At 41.3% G+C, this 20,552-nt stretch overlaps 1 long non-coding RNA gene across 1 annotated transcript in view; it reads right to left on the bottom strand.

Moving 5' to 3' along the window:
- Window positions 1-5,905: 5,905 nt before the first annotated feature.
- The window catches only part of LOC309539662, a 35,703-nt gene continuing 21,056 nt past the window's right edge, over window positions 5,906-20,552 (bottom strand). Inside the window, exons 2-3 of the long non-coding RNA XR_014222927.1 lie at window positions 7,502-7,597; window positions 5,906-6,271 (exon numbers count right to left, since the gene is read on the bottom strand). This is a non-coding gene — a long non-coding RNA (uncharacterized lncRNA). The remainder of the gene's footprint in view (window positions 6,272-7,501; window positions 7,598-20,552) is intronic.

Genomic DNA, 20,552 nt, shown 5'->3' with positions numbered 1-20,552 from the left:
TTGGGTTGCCCTCATGGACTAGGGATTGCATATGGCCCTCCATACCTTTCTATCAGGCCCTCTTTAGGTCATACCCCCTTCCCTGACCACACCCCTCCTTAGTTCATAGAATTTGTACTGCCTGTTGAACCTTAGATATGGAAATCAGGTAACTTAACTGGTTTATTAACAGGGATATATACAGTTCTCTGGCAGGGCTCTTAACAAAAGCTGGCATCATTTTCTTGAAGTCTGAGGGAAGAAGAGAGAGAAGTGGGAGTCTGGAGACTCGGTTGTGCTTAAGGGTATTAATTCACTGTGCGTGCCTGACTACACTGCAGACCTAAAACCTTGTTTACGCTAAGGCTTTGTTGAAGGTTGATATGGATTAGAGGCCATATGTAATGCACAGTTTACTTGGGATTAAGCCCTCTGAAGACTTAGTTCCAAGTAAATATGTGCAGGATCATGTGATTCGTGCTCAGTTGCAGTGAAGCATCACTAAGTCAGCCTAGATTTCTAACCTGTCCTTTTGGTTCTGGTCAAGAATTTCTGACTGAAGTATTCAAATTTGGTTTGGCTGTAAAATCTAGGGAATAAATAGAACTACTTCCTTAAAAGCCCCTGGAAGGAAGAGGACTCACTGGTCCAAGAAATGAACCAAAGCCCCTTTCCCTAGTTTTCTCTCAGATCCTTATTTCATCTGGAAGCAATATTGACGATATGCGTAGGAGGCTTCAAAGAACACATTTCTCCCAAGATACCACCCAGAAAAGGAATGAGAGCAGTCTTTCTTTCCAGGAAGCCTGATTAAGTGCCCCTTGTAATAATAGTTACGATAGAATGGGAAGCATCATCATATTCACTACTATGCACTGAAACTAACATCCATTCGTCAGCTGACATTTATTGCGGCGACAAAACAGCAATGACTCTTTATCTGTGTCACAGAGCGATCTCTTAAATACTTGCCCTGGGGCAACTGCTCACATGTTAGTGACTGGCTCAGGACCCCAAACTGGAGGCAATCCAGCCTTGCCTCATGGTGAAGACTAGTTACTGGCTGAAACCGAGAGACTGAAAACACTGCCACACCACACCTTTAAATCACATTCAACACATATTTAAAGCACAAGACTTCCTGGGAACTGTAGTGTTCCCCCCTCATATGACTACAATTCCTAGAATCATAAACAAACTACAGTTCTCAGGATTCTGTGAGGGAATTTATGTGTTTTAAATGTGTGCCGAATGAGCTTTAAATGTGTGGTGTGGATCTCCCCAAGGTAATCTTATGGGTGTGGCAACACTCTCTTTTGTTCCATGGTGTTGGAGCTCCCACCCCAATCTCCAAATATGCTCCTGATTTACTATTTTTTTAAAAAATAGTAATTAATTTCTGTTGAATGTCCCACCATTTTTACATTAATATTTAAATCCAGATACAACAAAACAACAATTTTATTATTTTTTCTTTCTTTTTAATAACTTTTTATTCAGAATTAAAACAAAACATATTATCCAGAAATATATCATCCTTATTCCCCCCATTTCCCCTCCCTCCCCCCACAGAACCCACCCATCCCCACCCCCAACTTCCCTCAGTTCCAGTCTTTGATTTCTCTAAAAATGCTGCTTTCTGCATGTTGCACAGTTGTATAGATCCTCAAACTATTTAGCTGATTATTATCAATAAAAAGTTTGTGAATGTTTTTTCAAAACCAGCCAGGGAGTCCAGTTCGCTTTGTTGCGTCTTCAAATACTTTGTAAAGGGTTCCCATTATAGTTATCCTTGTCCCGTAGCTTGTATGTCAGCTTTGCCAGTTCTGCATAGTCCACCAATTTTTCTTGCCATGATTCTTTAGTTGTGAGGGCCATCTGGCTGCGACATCCGTCACCCAATTGATCGCCAGGGTTGATTCAGCTGATCTGGCTGGCTAGGCGGGTCTCCCCTTCCTCCCTCACCATGTGCGTCCCTCCTGAAGCTGTGCGCTTGGTGGAAGTGTTGGCTTTTTGCAGTATAGTAACGCTGCAGAGAGCTTGCTGGGGAGATCATGCATTAAAAAGGAAGGACTCAAAAAGTACTTAAAGGTTTTAATAAGAAAAACAAAAACTCCATTTACACTAAATACATCAACAAACCAACATGACCCAACCACCAACCCATCCCCCAGGGTAATGGGAGAGCTAGGTGCTGCCCCTTATATACTACACCCAGATGCTGACACGCCTTAATCAAATACAACTCAGCAGCACCTGCTATGTTTCACAGCTGTAAAGCTGGGTCTCGTTAGTTTTGCTCTGGCCCTTGCTCCGGCCCCTTAAAGACATACCCATGGAGTGGAACAATGATGAACCTTTACATTTAAAGAAACCATTCAACATTTCCCCTGCGATTCATCATTGTGGAACAAAAACATAAAGCATACTTTGTACATGTTTTTCATGTGTGATGTAAACTGCAACCTATAATGTTTGGTATGTTTAAGGTACATTACCACTCTCTTAAGAGCAGAGAAACATTGCATAGTGGGCTTTTCCACATTGTGATGCATCCTTTAACAGAAGCTTAACTGTTTCATATTTTACACTTGGTGAATAGCACAAATCATAATCTTTGCCTGGAATTTGTTGAAAACCCCTAGCAACTAATCTCGCCTTGTACCTTACAACTTCATTTTTGTCATTCATTTTAACCTTATAAACCCATTTTGAATCAATAAGTCTCATATCTGGGGTTTGTGGTACAAGAGACCAAGTGTTATGCTCTTTTAAAGAAGCTATCTCAGAGTTCATAGCTTTATACCAATTTGCAGCTTGGTGCTTAGGTAAATTCTGAACATCATTGTAGCTTTTTGGCTCAAAAACCACCTTATTGGCATACACAGTATTAAAATGTTCATCTGCGAAACGTTGTGGCTTCTGCCTCTTTCTATCTGAACGCCTCAGTCCGGAAGGAGAGTCAGACTCCTCAGACTTAATGGGACTAAGTGAACCACTAGTTTCAGGTTGTAAATCATCACTGTCAGACTGAAGAGGTGCCTGTGGGCTAAGCTCACGGTCAGAAAACTCAAGAGGATCCAACCTCCCCTCAGGTGCCTGTGACTTTAAATCCTCAAACAAATTATCAGATTCAACAGGCTTTTTGTCTTTTCCCATTAATTCAGAAGCACCATTTTCTCCTGCTGCTGCTGCTTCTTCCTCTTCTTCCTCAGTATCATTTATACCATCAGTATCTTGGAAAACAGCAACTCCATTCCAATTTACAGTTTGTATCATGCTTCTGGTAATATGAAATTTGCCATTTGCTGGTATGTAAATTCTGTACGCCCCCTGCTGGTAGCCCATTAATTTTCCCTGAACACTACGTTCACCCAATTTCTGGTTAGCAGGATAATGCATAATTACATCTGAACCCCAAATACGTAGGTATTTCAGATTAGGGCGTTTTTTAAACAGCTTCTCATAGGGGGTGACATCTAAACCAGAATGATAACTGCGATTTCTAACATAACAAAAGGCATTGAGTGCTTCAGCCCAAAACGCTTTGGGCAGATTAGCATCGTGCAGATAAGTTTTAACCCCTGCCTGCAAGTCACGCTGCACAACTTCAACAAGCCCATTTTGCCAGGGACTTCGGGGGCAAGATAACTCATGAGTAGTCCCCTGCGCTTCCAGGAATTTCTCAAAATCCTCAGAAACAAATTCCCCACCCCGGTCAGAAAACAGGTTCTTAATAGGTTTGTTAAAGTGCGTTTTTACCCAGTTGCAAAAAACCTTATACTTCTCAAATGCTTGGGACTTCTCAGCTATTGCATAAGTCCAACAATATCTACTATACTGGTCTATGAGGGTAAGCAAATACTTAGAACCTCCTAATGATGGTGGGAGTGGCCCAACTAAATCACAATGTACACGCTCAAATGGCTCAGTTACTTTCCTATCTGAGCACCTACCCTTGCGTGCAACCTTAATCTTATTCTTGCAACAGGATAGACACTGCATAAAGAATTTACATGGTTTTAAGTTGAGGCCATTGACAATATTCTGTGTCTTAATCACATCAGCAAAATTTAGGTGTCCCAGAATTCTGTGCGCCATGTGGACACACCCAGAATGTGGTCTTACATTCCTCAACCCCCGGCTTGACTGTGCTGCTCTGCAATTTATAGGCGATTGGGAGTAGGTTCGAAAATACAGTCTATATAAACCATCAGATTCCCGGGCATACAATAGACGTTTGTTCCCCTCGAAAAACTCACACATTGACTTTAAGAAACGCACAGTTATCCCTTGATGAGCAAAGCACCTTACTGATAATAAATTGTCCATTGAGGGGCAGTAAATGCAGTTCGCTATTGTAATGTTTAAAGAGTCAAGTTTAACAGTACCCCTGCCAAGCGACTGCAGGACTTGTGAATTGGCTAAATGTACATTACCAATTTCCTCTTCGAAAGAAATAAACAAGCTTCGATCATTGCAAACGTGCTGCGATGCTCCTGAGTCGACAACAAAAGACTTCCACTTGGCACCTTTAGGTCTTTTACGATCTGTAGTCCGAGCATGAAAAGCTCGCAGCTCGTTTCTGTCTCTACTATACGATGCCGGCTGCTGGGCTGACGACCGTGATTGACGAACAGAAACAGGCTTGGGAGTACTTTGCTTTCTTTTGGATCTGCAGTCCCTTGCAAAATGTCCTTGCTTATTGCAGAACCAACAACGCTTTGCAGCTTTAAATGCAGTTGTATCACCACAGGTTTGCATATGGTGTTCCTCATTCTTTCTGGAAACAGGAGTGCTTATGGCACAAGCCTCCCTTCTATCCAACTCGCCCATTAATCTTGCCGTTACCCCTTCCACAGTTAATTGTGCTGGTGGAACAGCAGATATCTGGCTAGCTATACCATCAAAGTCCTCATTAAGGGAACACAGGATGATAAAAACATACTGAATATCAGGTACCTCCATGTCCCTTCGAATTAATTCGCCGCGTATTGCCTCCAGACGTCTCAAGTGTGCTGCCAAATCACCACCAGGCTGCAACTTCGTCTGGTACAACTGCTTGAAAAACGTCAATGCAGACGCTGACTCTTTTCTTACATGCACTGCTGCAAGACTGTCCCACATTTCTTTGGCAGTTTTCTTATTCCTTATATAGACTACTTGCTGGTCGCTGACTGCCAAATTAATTATCGCCCTGGCTTTTGCATCTCCTTTCGACCAAGCATTAGTTACAGGGTCAGGAGGGTCATCAGTTACATAGGTCCATACTTCTCTAGAGGTCAAAAGCGCCTCCACCCGAAAAGACCATAAACTATAGTTCTCATCTGTTAGCTGTGGGAAGACCAGAGCCTTCTCAGCTTCAGGAACCCGGTCAACCATTCTGGATATCTTCCAGACCCACAAAAACTACGCTAACAGGAGAAGGAGTTTTCAAACCTTTCTCAGAGTCCAAAAATATGCAGTCATCCACTCAGCAGCTGGGCCCATAACCAAAGATGTTGGCTTTTTGCAGTATAGTAACGCTGCAGAGAGCTTGCTGGGGAGATCATGCATTAAAAAGGAAGGACTCAAAAAGTACTTAAAGGTTTTAATAAGAAAAACAAAAACTCCATTTACACTAAATACATCAACAAACCAACATGACCCAACCACCAACCCATCCCCCAGGGTAATGGGAGAGCTAGGTGCTGCCCCTTATATACTACACCCAGATGCTGACACGCCTTAATCAAATACAACTCAGCAGCACCTGCTATGTTTCACAGCTGTAAAGCTGGGTCTCGTTAGTTTTGCTCTGGCCCTTGCTCCGGCCCCTTAAAGACATACACATGGAGTGGAACAATGATGAACCTTTACATTTAAAGAAACCATTCAACAGGAAGAGGACAACCATTCCAGATAGAAGGAGTGTACCGATAGCTGCACTCCCCTGTTAGAACCTCCAAACAATTTTATTATTTATACCCCACCATTCTGCCTGAGGTTTCCCCAGCCACTCTGGGCAGCTCCCAGCAGAATAGTAAAAACATGATAAAACATCAAACATTAAAAAACTTCCCTAAACAGGGCTGCCTTCAGATGTCTACTAAAAGTTAGTTGTTTCTTTCCTTGACATCTGAAGCGAGGGCATTCCACAGGGAGAGCGCCACTACTGAGAAGGCCTTCTGCCTGTTTCCCTGTAACTTCGCTTCTCACAGTGAGGGAACCAGCAGAAGCCCCTCAGAGGAAGACTGAACGATGGGGGAGGAGATGCTAAATGAAAGGACAATCCGTTTTTTTCAAAGAGGCTCTGGAAGATTAAAAAGAAAACACTTTATTTTTAAGTTTTGTTTGACTTAGTTGCCCACTTTCATTTATGAAAAATCCCAACTCCACTAGCCCGAGGTTAGGCAGGCTATGCATCAAAAATTCCCCTGGGCTTTGTGTTTAGGTTCTGTATTTATTCTAAATGAAGTCAGGCAAATCTTATTTAGCCATTGATGAGGGAACCTCAAAAGCCTGGAGTTTCAATTTGGATAAACACTGAAATGTTTAGCGATTTGTCTAAATTTAACCTACCACAGATGTGAAGGAATGAAATGTTAGGCATCTAGCAGGGCATTTCTTAATCTGCTGGTTCCAGATGCAAGCTTTTAAAGTTCACAATCCTCAAAAGTTGCTAAATTACAGTGGCCACCAAAGTGCACTTTTCCATTGATGGATATGAAAACCGTTGTTGTTGTTGTTGTTGCTATACTGCCCTTCATCTCAGGATCACAGGACAGTTTGCAATATAAATACACAAAAATATATACCAAACAAAATCCACAACCCCACCCCAGTTTAAAAGGCCCTAGATTGTTTAATTAGCCAAAGACCTGGGAGAAGAGGAATGTTTTCCCCCGGCACCTAAAGATATGTTATGAAGGTGCATTGACTAAAACAGCAGCTGGAGTTGGATGTCCTACACCTCTTGCAAATTGGAAGGTGGCCATTTGCTATTGCCAAAATCAAGAGAACAGCAGAAACTACATTGAGCAACACCTCATCTGTGTGAAGTTAAGGCACAGACCGCTAGGAAATGTCTTCCTGCGCAAGTCACAATGAATTTGAAAATGAATGTGAACTCTTGTACAGCTCCTGGTCTTTCCAATGGAACTTGCATAGGAAATGTTCTCAGTGGGTGCCACCCATAATTTTCTCTAACACTAGATCCATTATAACATGGGACTCATTACACAACGCATATGCCTGCAGGCTTGCCAGCACACAGTTTGCCTTACAGACCAGGCTGTGCTAGCCAGCAACCACTGGAAACATTTGCAGACTTGAGCCTAGGACACTAGTCATCATGAAACTCTTGCTCAGGAAACACACAACAGCTGTAAATGGAAAAAGAGGATGTTTTTAGTGTAAATGCTCAGAAGTCTTTTCTGGGAAATAAACATGTCAGATACGAACACACAATATTTCAATTGGTGTCACTGAAAATTGCACAGTGGAGCAAACAAATGCAGGCTGCAATCCTATACACACTTACCTAGGAGTAAGCACCATCGGACTCAATGGAACTTACTTACTTTTGAGCAGACATGCATAGACTCACATCAGTATTTTCTGTTCTGAAGTATCTCGCCTATCGAAAGAGACATCAATGATTGATAACATTTGAAATAAACATTTTAAAGATTGTCCTCTGATTAAAAGTTTTTTTAATCAGTTGACTATCGTGATTTTAAGTGATTAATTAAAGCAATTAAAATAAATGCCATAGTTTATCATTACAGATGACATTTTGGATGTGTTTTAGGGATGTGAAGTTATTCAAAGATGCCCTTAATTGATTAGCCGCTTTGCTTTAACTGATTAAAATAAGTAATGATCATGTTTGGATTACTATCACTTGACATTTACTTGACAATAAAGTAAAACTAGTTCACTGTTGGGGAAACCATCTTAACTGATTTCAAGATGTACTTATCTGACAAATCTACCATCTAGACTAAAAGGAAAGTTAAAAAAACAAGTTCCTGAAGAGAGCCCTAAGTGTGGAGCACTTGATATGGCTGATACAGTTCTACCCCCCTCAATGTACTCCATGTGAGACAAGGACTTTCACTCCTGAGAAACAGTGGGGCTTGGGGGCGGGGTCAGCATGAAAATTGGGGAGCATTTCATAGAAGGATGGAGGACGAGTTTAAAAATTCTAATACAAGTCAATGACATTCCTTACAATCAGAGACACTTGAGATGTATAATTAGGTGCAAATATCAATTGGCTCATTAGCTGGTGCCATTGCCTTCCTATAAATGAAAATAACAGCCTAGACTAATTCTGATCTCCTAGAGGACAAAAAAGAGGGTATCACAGGGATCCTGAGATTATAAACACATACCATAAGCACTTGCCTTTTCCCACCAAGACAGAGGTGGGGAACCTCAGGCCCCGGGGCGTAATGAAGTCTTCTAGGACTCTCTGTGTTGCCCTTGGAACCCTTTGCAGGCTACGCCATCTTTCCCCAGACTACTTGCACCCCAACTTTCTTTGCCTGACTGGAACATGTCCTTGAACATTGATAACACCATGCCCTCCAACATTCTGCTGATTAAATCGGGACACACATCTTTCGGTGCTGTGTTGCCATGTGAGCCAGCTTGGGCTTCTAACAACTCTCCTAACAACTCTCAGCACCCTTCAGTTCCCAGAATTCTTTGAGGGAAGTCATGACTGTTCAAGTGACCTCATAGCGCTTTAAATGTATAGTGCAGATGTGACCTATGGAAATAATTATTTTGGTGTTCCCCCTTCCCCCAATTCCACACTTGCTGATGTCATTTGGAAGCCAACTGAGATGCCAGCCATTCTGTATTTTAAGTCTCCTGTTCTAATTCAACCCTCTAATGTTTAACTTTCCCTGAACGGTGACTTCTTTTCAGACTTAAACATTCCCTCCCTCTCTCTTAGAAAGCATCTGTTTCCTGGCTCCCTTTTCAGGAGACCTGGGTGGCCCAAGTCTGCACTTGTTTGAGAAACAAATCCTCACCTACTGTTCAAAGCCTTAATTTTTTTATTTTTTTAAAAAATATTGAGTATATATTTTCTCCCCCTCCTTGCTTTCTTATTTTTTTGAAAGCCTGTAACCAGACTCAGTAAAAAAAGAAAAAGAAGAAAGTCTTTCAGACAAGCCAGCTAAAGTAGAAGAAAAATATTCTGAGGAGCAGCATTTAATGTCCTCTGCCCTCAGGCTGGAATCGCGGGTTTGTTTTCGCACAGCTGTGCCATTTGGAATGTCCCCATGTGGCCAAAAGCAGACTCTGTTCTTCCTTTCTTGCCATTTTTCTCACAGATTACAGAAGTTCACACACAGGGATATCTCACACATTGTTTAGCCTTAAGGCTGCCTTCTGTGTGCCTTTAATGGGCACAGGCTGACTCCCTCAAGTCGCTCCTGGGCTCTGAATACACAAGAGAGAGGCTTGTGTGAACGAACAATTTTTGTGACTGGATTCCTGACAGACCCCAAGAGCCTAGCTAGCAGTTTACATATTGAGCAGATAACCTCATGTGTGTTCTTTGTTCATTCAGCAAAACATGGAGATAACTTTTCAGGGAATTTCACTAGTTTTAAGTGACACCAGCCCTGCTGAGGCATAGTGTTAAACTATGGTTCAGGATAATGAGAATCAGCTGCAATGAGCCTTGGTCACATGTCTTCTTCTCTTCTCCTTTCTGCAGATTGGGATGAGTTCAAAAGCTTGCGCTTTTTCATTTTGAATAAACCACAGTTTCCTGTTACTTGGGAAACTGCAGATTATTTGATTGTAGTTAGTTAACAAACCAGGATTCGAAACCATGGTTTGACACTGGCTAGTTTGAACTAAACACAAATCTGGATGCAACAGGAAACAATGATGGCTTCAAAACTAGCAGCGTAAGTTTTCAATCTCCTTCTCTTACTGTGCATGTGGATAAGAAGTTGGGGAAGCACCAAAGTTTGCCATGCCTCAGTCTCAAAACATGAAATCATTGGTGAGGGATCTTCAGCCCCATTTGGCCCATGAGACAGTTTGTGCCAAACCACAGTCACCTGCCATATGTGATTTTAAGTGTGTGGCAGGTAAAGTTGTGACTCTTGCAGAGTTTGAGTCCGGCAACACCCAGATGACTTTAGATAGAGAAGGCTGTCATAAAGGATCCTTTATTGTCCTTATACTTCACCTCTTTCCTAATTTTCCATGTTTTTCTTGAACATTGTTTATATGCTTCATGCTTCCTGTGGAATTTTCCATCAGGGTTGTATAGTGAAGGACACCGAGGCACTGAACATATTAGTGCTGACACACTGGCGAAGGAACAGAGGTCGAGAGGTCATATAGAAGTCTGGATGCCTCTGAAGATTCTTCAGATCTATGAATGTGAAACACATGCTATTTCTTTCTCTTTGCAAAAGGGTAACTAGTTGGCTTTTAAATTTATTTCTACTACTTGCTTTATTGATTTCATCTAGTAATAATTTATTCCTCATGCTTATACTCTTTGACTGAAATAGCTCTTTCAGTCATAATTTCCTTTAACAAAAATTTCTTGTTTCTCCAGCCTCCTCATCAGTCAGAAGAGTTTCTCTCATTGAATTTGATCAAATCTCCTACAATTTTAAATATGCCTTGTTGCCCACCAAGTCATCCTTGTCATTATCTTTTTTGGAAAAGAAATGACTGCATATCTTGGTGGATTATAGATTCATTTTAACTTAGTCTTTAGGTAAAAAAAAGAGCAAAGACCGTGAAAATAATTCACAACTAGATTATAGAGCCACAAGTGCCGGTTTATTGTTCAGATGTGTTGCATTCTCTGATAGCACCACAAGAAACCAAGATGATTTCTGATAGCACTATGTGTTAGGGAGGATATCTTGACTGAGTTGTGCCAACTTTCCAAATGTGAGAGAAATCAGTTGAAGAAGCAGCAGGTTGATGTCAGGGACTGGTTGGATGCAGAAGAATGGTGGGAGAAACCAGCTGAGGAACCTCCAAGGGAAGAAGACTCAGAGCCAGAGGAATGGTGGTTGGACCACAATGAGTGGTCAGAGGGAGAAGACTGGAAAGAGGAGGCATTGGAAGCTGAAGAGGAAACAGGACTTAGTGAGCAGGGAGAGTCTGTGGCAAAGAGAAGTCCAGACTTTCCTTCACAACATGCATTTATCAATGAAGAAGATGAGAGTGTGAGTTTGTTTTTTTCCTTACATGTAAGTTACAGCAGCCATTTTGCTCTACTTGTCCATGGCTGCTTTAATTTCCTAGCTGTATTTAGGAAGCGAGTGCTGGGAGTGCAGTGGGAGGGAATCGTTTTTTCCTCTCCTGGGCATTTATTTATTGGGTACCTATCAAAAAAAGGAAATAAAAATGGCAGCATGCTAAAAGTATCTGGTAAATCACACAGCGCTAACTGAACTATAGTGTAGGGTTTTTTATATATGAATCTGTTTTATAAGACTCTTCTATTGTGTTTATACTATATTTTTGTATGCCACTTGGAGATTCATATATATACTTATTTATTTATTTATTTTTAATTTCTTATGTTGACTTCTGGGCTGGGGGATAAAAAAAGAGAGGATATGAATTGGCTCCTAAATGTCCACAGAATATTTTGCTATGCAGGGAAATGTGTTTTTAAGGAAATGGTGATTAACGAGTTAACAACTGTTGCAGAAATGGGCCAAAAGAAAAGGATATTTTGCTCCAAATGCTTGCTGTTGCGTGCTGTCACCAAGTGTTATCCCATTAGTACAAATTGCTGCTTGATGAGACCAAGCTGAATCAATATGGTGAATGTCACCCATAAGCAGAGGGGTCAGGTTGCCAGTAGGGAATATGATCATGGAAACCAGTAACGATTATGAAAGATTAGGTGAAAAGGAAAGGCAACAAGGAATTCAGAGGCTGGCATAGCTGGAGTGCAACATTTATCTTTCAAAAAATGTTAGCAGTTTGCAAATATTAAGCTTAAATATTGACAGCTAAGCTTGAGTTCACCAGTTGTTTCCTGAACCCTTTTATCTCAGCATTCAAAACTAGCTAATTCTTTTTGTGCTGTGAGAAAGGACAGCTCTCAATGGTGCCAGAAAGCACCTCCTCCCAATAATATGTAACATATTTTTTAAAAAATGAATTGCTTCCTATGAAACACCTTGTAGTGATTTAACAACAAAAGCTTTAACTGTAACAAACAAGTACAAAGCAATTTCTTATATAAAAACAATTTCAAATCCAATACAGGCACAGACTGGTATAAAAATCTCTGCTTAAAAGGCTTGTTGTAAAAGAAAGATGTTCCATAGGCATCAGAAAAGACAATAGCATATTTTGTTATCCCAAATCTTGACGTCACGGCTCTTTTGTGTTTTCTTGCACCCACAATGGTGCTTTGGGCAGCAATTGCTGGTGCTGGGAAGTCCATAAATTGAGGGTGGCAGAACATAGTCTAAGTCATGTGAGACATTCTATTTTCTGCTCTTGTTGCTTTAATAACATTTAGTTCTTCCCAAAGCCTTCTGGGCTGTAACCTTGAGTACACACAGTAGGGAGTATGGCTCACTGACTTACCTCTGCATAACCTTGCCAACAAAGCTCCGTATAGTAAAAGCTATGGTTTTCCCAGTAGTGATGTATGGAAGTGAGAGCTGGACCATAAAGAAGGCTGATCGCCGAAGAATTGATGCTTTTGAATTATGGCGCTGGAGGAGACTCTTGAGAGTCCCATAGACTGCAAGAAGATCAAACCTCTCCATTCTGAAGGAAATCAGCCCTGAGTGCTCACTGGAAGGGCAGATCCAATACTTTGGCCACCTCATGAGAAGAGAAGACTCCCTGGGAATGACCCTGATGTTGGGCACAAGAGAAGGGGATGACAGAGGACAAGATGGTTGGATAGTGTTCTCGAAGCTACCAGCATGAGTTTGACCAAACTGCGGGAGGCAGTGGAAGACAGGAGTGCCTGGCGTGCTCTGGTCCATGGGGTCACGAAGAGTTGGACACGACTAAACAACAACAACAACAAACATGTATTGGAGCATAGGAAGGTGCCTTATATTTTAGACCACTGGTTCATCCAGCACACAATTGCCTACATCAGCTGGCAGTGTCTCTCCTGGGTTCTGGCAGGAGTCTTTCTCAGCAGTACCTGGAGATGATGGGGATGGAACCTGGGACCTTCTGCATGCAAAGGAGATTGTTGACCACTGAACTACGGTCCTTCATAGGACTACACTGCTAAACATCTGGTGGGTTTTACCCTTATGAAAGCCATGCTTGTTCTTTTTCAGCAAGACTTGTTCTTCTATATGCTTAATAATTTTATCTTTAATAACACTTTCCAGCAGTTTTACTGGAACATATGTTAAACCAATTACAGTGTAATTTATCAGATCCCCCTACATCCCTTTTCAAAATTTGGTTACATTGGCCACTTTCTGGTCCTCGTGAATGAAGGCTGATCTTGGGGACAAGTTACATGTTTTTGTTAGAAGATCAGAAATTTTATATTTGAGTTCTTTAAGAACTCTCAGATGGAAGTTATCTGGACCCAATGATTTGCTGATTTTTAATTTGTCCATAAGGCCTAGAACTCCATACCTTGTCATTTGCCTCATTTCCTCATAGTCACTTCCTAAGAAAGTTAAGTTAGGCACAGGGATTTGCCCTTCAACTCTGTCAGTAAAGACAGAGGCAAATAATTCATTCAGTTTCTATACAATCTCATTTTTGTCCTTTAGCTCACCTTTGACTCCCTTGTTGGCCAAAGGTCAGCCTCTTGCAGGTTTCCCTTTCTAATGATTTTAAGTATTTTTTCATTGTTGGTCTTAATGTTTTTTAGGTAAGTGTTCCTCAAATTCTTTCTTGCTTTCCGCATCTGTTCTTGTCTGCTTGCATTTTATTTGCCAGAGTTTGTATTCCTTTTCTTCTCCTCATTTGGACAAAACTTTCATTTTCTGAAGATAGCTTTCTTGCCTCTAATAGTTTGTTAAACATGACTCCGCTAGTTAACCTTGCTGACATCCTCTTAGTCTTGGTAGTACCTTTCATGATTTGTGGTACAGGCGAACTAATACCAGTGTACTGGAAGAAGCAAAGATCACCAGTGTTGAAGTGATGATTCTTCAACATCAACTTTGTTGGGCTGGTCATGTTGTGCAGATGTGTATTCCAAAGCAACAACTCTATTCCAAACTTAAAAATGGAAAGCATAATGCTGGTGGTCAACAAAAGAGATTTAAAGACTGTCTCAAGGCATTTTTTTTTAAAAAAATTGTAATATAAACAGCAACAATTGGGAAACACTTGCCTGCCAGTGCTCCAATTGGAGAACAGCCTTTACCAAAGGTGTCACAGGCTTTGAAGATGCTCGAACTCAGGACGCAAGGGAGAAACATGCTAAGAGGAAGGCACACTTGGCAAACCCTCACCACGATCAACTCCCACCCGGAAACCAATGTTCCCACTGTGGAAGGACGTGTGGATCCAGAATTAGCCTCCACAGTCACTTACGGACTCATTGTTAAACCATGTTTATGGAAGACAATCTTACTCGGCTATGAGTGATCACCAAAGAAGAAGAAGACACTCTTTGTTTTAACTGAGCTATTATTGTGGTTTCAAATAACCTTGAAGCATTCTGGAGAGATTTGACCCTCTTGACTTTCTCTTTCAACTTCCTTGACAACAATCTCCTCATTTTTGAGAAGCTTTGTCTTCTGAATTCAAATGTGAGCATGTTGGACTTTATTGGTAAGTGCCCACTTGCATATATATTAAAACTGGTAGCACTGTGGTCACTTTTCCAAGTCAGTTCAACAGCACATCCTGGGTGCCACTTAAAATTAAGGTTCTTCTCTCCTCTGGTTGATTTCACAACCAACTATTCTGCAGCATGGAATTTAGGGTATCTAGAAATTTAACCTTTTTGTCATAACTCAAGCTTGCATTTATCCCATCCATGTAAAGGGAATTGTCACAAAGTACTGCCACATTTCCTTCTTGGGGAATCCTTGATTTCATGCCCCATTTTGGTAGCAGATGACACGCTTTGTATGTAAACATTTCCAGGTCCAATCCTCAACACCTTCAGTTAAAGGCTCAGTTAGAAGGGGGAGAAGCATCTTCTGAAGACCCTGGGGAATCTCTACCAGTCAGAGTAGACAGTACAGAGTATGGACTGAACTAAGTAGTATGTACTGAACACAGAGTAGTACTGAACTAAGCAGACTAATGGCCTTTCCTGGCAAAAGGCAGTTTCCTATATTTCTGCATCTAGACCACTCATTAACTTAATTTACAGGCCTGTTGCAAGGCTAAAATGCTGTCAGGTATTGGTTGGAAAAAGGTTGTATACAAATTGGACAGTGGAACAGCATTAATCTCCACTGAAATAGACCAGGGCAAAATACCACTGTCAGTTTGAATCTCTGTACTTGGTGAAATTGGCACTTAGGAACAGAAAAATATTAACATGTTTATCATTAGATTATCTGACATCCCTTGACCCTCTGGGACCCTAGAGTGTCTCACAAGAAATGAGCCATTAGTTAAAATACATCAAATCAAAACAAGACAAACATCACAAAAACAACCAGGGAGTTTTAATAGTTAAAATTATTAAAATAGAACTAGATTCCAGTAGAACAGCAATGAAAGGAATACTGTGATACTTCGGGTTAAGTACTTAATTCGTTCTGGAGGTCCGTTCTTAACCTGAAACTGTTCTTAACTTGAAGCACCACTTTAGCCAATGGGGCCTCCCACTGCTGCTACGCCGCGATTTCTGTTCTCATCCTGAAGCAAAGTTTTTAACCCGAGGTACTATTTTTGGGTTAGCGGAGTCTGTAACCTGAAGCATCTGTAATTTGAAGCGTCTGTAACCCGAGGTACCACTGTAAAGGGAACAGCAAGATGAGCCATCTATCAAAATTGTACAGCAGTATGCCCCAGCCTAGTGCAATCCACATGTTGAACTCCAACTCCCATCGTCCTTGACCAATAGCCATGCTGATTGGGGCTGATGGGAGTTGTAGTCTCTCCCCCCCAACCCCCCCCTCAAACCCAGAGGGGCATTACATTGGGGAAGGCTGCCTTACAGAATGGCCTTCTGGATCAGTGAGTGATTATTTAGCTGAGTATTCTGCTTATGGACCACTAGATGTCTCTGGAAAGCTCAATAAGCAGGGAACAGTCCCCACCCAATCTGTACTGTATCCTATACAGGTGGGGTGTAGGTGGAGCGTGTATGCCATGCAGGTGGGGAGGGCATCTAGGGTGTAAAACTGGGACACGAGGTGGCCTACTGGGAGATACATGGGAGAGTGTTTCAAAATGCTACATCCTGAGACACCTGCTGTAGCTAAACACATTTTCTGCTTGCTGGCAACTAATACAATTTGCATCAAGATGTTGGATGCCAAGTCCTGCTTCACCAGTGGAGATTTCTTTTTTTTTATAAATATTTTTTATTGCTTTTTTCCAGATAAAGATATATGTTCAATTATACAAAGAAACATTGACAACAAGAAAGAAAAGAAAGAAAATGTAGATCATTTCAAGACTTATTTCAGTTTTCTATCGGACTTCCCCACATCTCCCTCACAGTGCATTCTTAACAATAAAAATATCAGCAAATTATAACCTTGTTTCATGCGTTTCTTTTATACTTTCAAAACCTTACGTTTTAGTTTAAATTACTTATTTTCAATTTAGTCTAAAAAAAAACCAAATGTAATATCATTTTAAACATTTAAACATTGGTTCTTTCATTAATTATTATTTAATTTCATATGTCATCCACTCTCATTGCTGGTGCTAATCTTTCCAAATCGTGCAAATTCTTATAATTCATATAATTTATAAAGCTTTTGCAAATAGTCCTTAAATTTTTTCCAGTCCTCCTCCATTGCTTCTTCTCCCAAGTCTCGGATCCAGTGGAGATTTCATGCCAGCTGTGGCGACCAGCATTCATGGCATCTTTTGCCCCAGTGGAGCAGTCACAAGGCTCTCAAAAATATGAGAAATGAACGCATAATAAATTCAGTTCTCAATTACTTGTCGTCTTTTTCTTCTTTTTTTTAAACTAAAGACTTGAATACATTGCTTCCTCCAGTTTTCCCTCGCGGCAGAAAGGGACTAATGCTATGAAAGAGACTTTTCTTTTTAAGGAAGAGATGATTAAGAAGACGATGAAGAAATCAGTTGGTGCTCCAACCACTTTGGCCGTGAAAAGTGGTAAATGGTTTTTGTTTAATAGTTTTCAAATACTATTAAACGTCTGTTGCTTGTTGTTTCATCACTGACATAAAAATAAAACATAGCTGATTAAATTGCATCCATGTGGGTCTAATATTGTCATTTTTTAAAATTTTCATATTTGATATTGGACCTGTATAAAAATCCCCTATGGTATTGCTTTATAAATGATTTAAATCTACCCAGGTGATAAAAAAGGTGGATGATTTTTTAAAAAAAATGTCAGGGAAGACACCGGAGGTGTCATTCATTTTAACTCATTCAGTCCAAACCTGCCAGGCATCCTCACTTGTTCTGCCAAGCCATTTTGGCTAAGCCATGCTTACCTGCCAATCACCTGATGCATAGGCAGGTAGCAAGAAGTACAAAATATTATGTTTTCTGATTTTGCATTTTTTTGTTGTGAACTGCCCTGGGATCTTTGAATGAAGGACTGAATAATAATGATGTTGATGATGTTGATGCAGGGCAAAAAGAGACTTATCTCCTATTAGTGGGACTTCAAAGTGCAGTGCAGGGCTGTTTGCCTTTGAAAATAGCCTTGTGCTGCGCTTTAAAGTCCTGATAATCAGCTGACCTTTGGGGCTTCAAAGCACCACACCAGTCTCTTTGCAAGCCCCAGGGTGGCAATTTGGAGTCCCTATGATCAGCTGATTGTTGGGACTTCAAAGCATCATGTCACTTGACATCATTGTGACACCTGGTGATTAAAAGGAGGGTGAACCCCACCCAACTGCCAAATCTGGCCCACGGACAGGGGAGCAGGGGAGATAAGGCTCTGGCTGGATCCAGTTCCCTACTCCTTGTATAGACAATACTGAATGAGATGGTCTGACTCTGTATAAAATAGCTTCCTGTGCTCCTTTGACTGGCCCCATCAGTGATCTGACTCAGTATAAGACAGCTTTACTGGATCAGAACCAGTTTCTTTAGAGAAAGGTTGTTGGGTTAAACTCTGGGGGGAAGCATAGATTTTTTAAATATATATATAATATATTTAGCTTATTGCACAGTTGTTCTGATGGTTTGGTGTGGTCCTTCCGAAAGCTAAACAGCTCCTCTGTGCTTTCTAGGTACTGACTCCCCAACCATCAAGCCTGATGTGCAGCCAGTTTTTGCAACTTAAAGGATTATGTGAGAAAGTACTGTAAAATATCAAGCATGTTCTCCATCAGCCAGGAAGTCTGCTAGAGCACACTCCTGAGAAGGAAACTGTGAAGCTATTGTCAGAGGCCTCAGCTGACCCCACTCTTGGAATCTTTTCAACCACCTGTTAGTACATTGGCAAAGAGAATGGACTATGAGGAGCAATGACTGAAGAGACTGCTCAGGAGGTCAGTGCTAACAAAAGCCTTCATAAGAAAGAGAGAGAGATGAATTACGAATCTTGAAGAGTGATCCATGGAAACAGGTCGTCTGATTAGGGTTCAGGTAACAAATTCCTAGGCTACGGTAAGTTGCAGTATGAATGAGTGGTTTTTATTACGAGCCACAGCACAGAAGAAGTGGACTGCAAATGGAATCCCAATTAAAGGTTGCTGTGGAATGGAGTATATGAGTTTTCTGTCCATCTGTATTTAGTTCAACCCAGTTGCTAAAGAGGATGGGGTTGATCTATACTGTAGTGTAAAATATAATTTCAGCAGATCTTGCAAGGATGATAAAATCTCCATTTGCCATATCAGATTAGATTCAGTTCACATTTAAAGGTGAACCTGCCAAATTTGCACTTTGTGGACAATTGGCAAACCAAAACACAACCATTTTTTCAAATTATCTGAATTTTGCAATGCAGCTCTCCAGCCTAGTAGTGTGCACAATAATGCACAAACTGTATTTGTGACCATAACTTGCAAATATGCAATATATTAGGGGAAATTGCTTTGCAAAAATGTGTAAATTAGGAGAAATCCACACTAAAAAGCTGGTGTATTTTCATGAGAACTTTTTTAAAAAATGCAAATTGATTTGGAAATGTGGAGAACTGAACCAAGAACCGGAAAAAAAGAGAAATGATTCATCCATCACTAGTTCTGATAACCTAAGGCTCAGACAGAAGAATTATGTGTAACCAGCATACAGAACCCCTGTAAACTGGTCCAGTGGAGCCCAGCCTTTGGCTCTTCTATTTTACCAGACATCTCCTGCCTGGGCTCTTGCTTCCCTCCTTGTCCCTGCCCATTTCTCCTCTCTTTCATTGCTTCTCTTCATTCATTGGGTCTGCCTACTCAGCCAAACATTGTCTGAAAATTCTGAGAAATTTCATCTGGGTCTTAGTTTCCTCTCCTCTGTTCCAGTTCCCCCATATCCTGTCTCTCACCACTCACAACAAAGGTAACCTAGAAGTCTCTACAATCCACCACAACCCACTTGGCAGTCATCACTGAATCACACACATGAATAATCTACCAGCCTCTCCTGTTATGAATGACGAACTGTGCATCTTGTCTCAGTCTGCACAGGCTTGAATCTGCATGTGGCACTCTAGGCTTAGGAAATGTCTGTGCCTCTCTCCAAAGCAAGTTTCGGAAGGGTGATTCCTGCTGCTACAAAATCCACGGCCATCAGGATCCTCTCACCATTTCCCTCCAAATGTTTTCAGCCTCCCAGCCAGCTTTCCCACCCCTGCCTGATCCGTATTTGTGTTACTTGAGGTCAGTTATTATAAACCACCATTCGCTTCTCAGGAATGCAGTAAATTCAGCGGCTGTATAAATGGAGTTTCTATCGACGCTCACAGCTCTCAGGCTTGCGACCGCCAGTAACCCCCCCCCATTCCAGTCCTCTGCCCCCTTCTCCCTTCCTCCTTCCAACATTAATGGTTTCCAGCTGTGTGTTCTTTGGATATGTCCCTGCATCGGCTTTTTCCATAATGTGGAGCCAGCCCACTTCCAAATCCCAGATGTGCTATTTATTTACTCTGTAGCATCTGGGTCTCGCTACGGTTCTGTCACTGCAACGTGGCAAACTTGTGAAAAATCAGACTGGCAGCCAGTTAACAAGCTGCATTACCCTGTGAGAACATTTCAAAGGAGAAAGTTAAAAGCCAGGAAAGGGTGTGTGTATGTGTGTGTGTGTAGGAAAGGAGGGAGGGAATGATGGAAATCAGGAAGAAACAGACAATGTTTTTTTCTGTACCATGTTTTACAAGGTTACAGATGACTAGTAGTGACATTAACGTTGGAAGCCGGGGATTTTGCTCTTTTTGAAGAGGGTGCTGGAAACCCAATAAAGTCTATAGGAAGAAGGATGCATCTAACCACTGCCAAGGCAAGCATCTTATTACTAACTATTCCCTG

This window comes from Podarcis vaucheri (assembly GCF_965113315.1).
Source record: "Podarcis vaucheri genome assembly, chromosome: 8".
Taxonomy (NCBI): Eukaryota; Metazoa; Chordata; class Lepidosauria; order Squamata; family Lacertidae; genus Podarcis; species Podarcis vaucheri.
Note: the sequence above shows the minus strand (reverse complement) of the source record. Positions and strands in the feature narration are given on the sequence as shown.